The sequence below is a fragment of the Sinocyclocheilus grahami genome, unplaced genomic scaffold (assembly GCF_001515645.1).
Source record: "Sinocyclocheilus grahami isolate Dianchi unplaced genomic scaffold, SAMN03320097.WGS_v1.1 scaffold2346.1, whole genome shotgun sequence".
NCBI classification, from domain to species: domain Eukaryota; kingdom Metazoa; phylum Chordata; class Actinopteri; order Cypriniformes; family Cyprinidae; genus Sinocyclocheilus; species Sinocyclocheilus grahami.
Window position 1 is genome coordinate 24,797 of NW_015507525.1, and position 2,845 is coordinate 27,641.

A 2,845-nucleotide genomic window follows, 5' to 3' on the forward strand; every position below is an offset into this window, starting at 1 on the left:
GATACAATGTTTCCTTGGTTACCGCTGTAAACAAAGCAGGGCTGCTCTTATGAACAGCAATGATACAATGTTTCCTTGGTTACCGCTGTAAACAAAGCAGAGCTGCGCTTATGAACGGCAATGATACAATGTTTCCTTGGTTACCGCTGTAAACAAAGCAGAGCTGCGCTTATGAACGGCAATGATACAATGTTTCCTTGGTTACCGCTGTAAACAAAGCAGAGCTGCGCTTATGAACGGCAATGATACAATGTTTCCTTGGTTACCGCTGTAAACAAAGCAGAGCTGCGCTTATGAACAGCAATGATAGCGTTTCCTTGGTTACCGCTGTAAACAAAGCAGCGCTGCGCTTATGAACTTTAATATGCATTATACAGAGGCAAGATGAAAAGAAAAAATACCATCTAAACTTTTCTAAAGACAGTAAGTTCCCCTCAGACATACATTCATATAAACTCTTGTTTAGCATCTCAACCGATTTGAATCGTCACATATTTGAATCGATTTTCAACCGGCTCGCGGTTAATCGTTACCTCCCTAGACATCAGTGGCTCAGCTTCAGTTTTGCGAAGCTACGAGAATACTTTTTGTGCTCAAAAATAACAATTTATTCAACAATTCCACCATTTTGGAGAGTACCACAACGCATGTGCGCACTTTCCCTAGAACGTAATCAATGTAATCAGCATGGTTTACGTTCAGGAGAAAATGCGTGCATGCATCTTGGTACTCTCCAGAAGGTAACTCAGGGAAAAGAATTGTTGAATAAATTGTTATTTTTGATTTCTTTGCACACAAAAAGCATTCTCGTAGCTTTGCAAAATTGAAGTTGAGCCACTGATGTCACATGGACTATTTTACCGATTTCCTTACTACGTTTCTGTGTCTGGGAACATTTCAGTTGTGTTGCGGTCTATGCAGGTTCAGAGAGCTCTCGTGTCCCTGCAGCACAAAAGCAGTGTTGAGTCGCTGGGGGATATTTGTAGCAATAGCCAACAATACATTGTATGGGTCACAATTATACATTTCTCTTTTATGCCAAAAATCATTAGGATATTAAGTAAAGATCATGTTCCATGAAGATATTTTGTAAGTTTCCTACCGTAAATATATCAAAACTTAATGTTTGATTAGTAATATGCATTGCTAAGAACTTCATTTGAACAACTTTAAAGATGATTTTCTCAATATTTAGATTTTTTTGCACCCTCAGATTCCAGATTTTCAAATATTGTGCGATCCTAACAAACCATACATCAATGGAAAGCTTATTTATTCAGCTTTCTTATAAAAGTTGAGCCTTATGACTGGTTTTGTGGTCCAGGGTCACAAATATATCTTAATTTGTGTTCCGAAGATGAACGGAGGTCTTACGGGTTTGGAACGACATGAGTAATTAATGGCGTAATTTCAATTTTTGGGTGAAATAACCCTTTAATCTTGTGTTAAAATGTTTTAATATGTTTTAATCCATTCATTCATCAGGTCTGCGGAATTATCAAGTCCATGTCCAAGCAGGTTCTGGGTCCGGACGCGTGTCGGAAGGTATCGCCGCAGAGCGAATCCGTCGCGTCCCGAGCGTCCAAGCCGGTTCTTCCGGACTGCACCGTCACCACATCCGCAGCCAGCCACAACTGGCATCTGGCGTCTCCAAGTCCGGTCCGTCCAGTACGCACGGACACGCAAGTCGACGTAGAACCGGACAACACCAACAGGAACAACTCGGCCAAGGTGCGTCCCGCCGTACGCGCCTATTCCACAACAGTGACGCCGTCGTCGCGCAGAGCGCAGCTCCAGAGCCTCCACAACTATCAGACGATCCCGGCGGGGTGCGTGCGTGCCAGTCGACGTCACTCGCTCAATGTAAACTCGTGCAAACAGCCGGCGTACGCGCAACCGCTGCGCTCCAAACGCAGCTTATCCATGAGCGGCGGCGATATTGCCCAGATGGACTCGGGCCAGATTCGCAATGGGAGACCCTCGCTGTCCCAGTCCGAGTGGGTTCTGGAAAGCACATTATAATGGAGGATTTTGCACTTCACTTCTGTGGTTTTTAATAGCGTTTCAGGCCACCGTACGTGTGCTATAATCTCGGACTGTCAAGTGTCAAGATTTACGAAGAGGACAATGTTTTTTTAAGCACAAATTAAATACGGTTTCCTGCATATAGTAAAACAATATTACGACTTGTATATTGCTTTGTTTTATGGAATAGTACACAGACACTGCATACAAACATGTTATGTTGTGTAAAATAAAATGTGAAAATGATACGCGTGCTCTTGTTCAGTATGCCTCGCAATGCGTTGTGTGTTTGACAATAAAAGACGGAAAAGGCAGCGAAACGTCTGCGGCAAAAATTGAAGAATTGTGTAAATGGAATATACTTTGGTGCGTACGCTTGAAAAATTATACAGGTTTTATGAAGGTATATTTGAGACTTTAACACCTTTTTACAACCAAGAAAGGAAGATTTAAAGAATAAATTGAAGGGCCAGTATTTCTGTCATTTTCCAGTGCAAATGCCTACAAGATTCTTAAATCAAGATACATTTACTGGAGAGGCAAAATGAACATAAGAAGTCTTGTTTTCTGAGAAATTTCATGATCACAACAAGAACTAATATCTGTTAATGAGCTCAGAAAATCTACTTAAATTAAAGGGAAAATCAAGTTTTCATTCCCCATTGGCAGATATGTGTTCGTTTTAATAATAAAATAAACTCATAAAACAAGACTTCATGTGTTTATTCTACATCTCCAGTAAATGTGTCTTGATTTAAGGATGTTTAGATATTTGTACTGGAAAACAAGACAGAAATACTGAGGAACATAATGGGTTTTT

At 40.9% G+C, this 2,845-nt stretch overlaps 1 pseudogene; it reads left to right on the plus strand.

The window, feature by feature from the left end:
* LOC107574802 (leucine-rich repeat and fibronectin type-III domain-containing protein 5-like) overlaps positions 1-2,455 on the plus strand; it is a 22,654-nt pseudogene extending 20,199 nt beyond the window's left edge.
* The last annotated feature ends 390 nt before the right edge of the window (positions 2,456-2,845 follow it).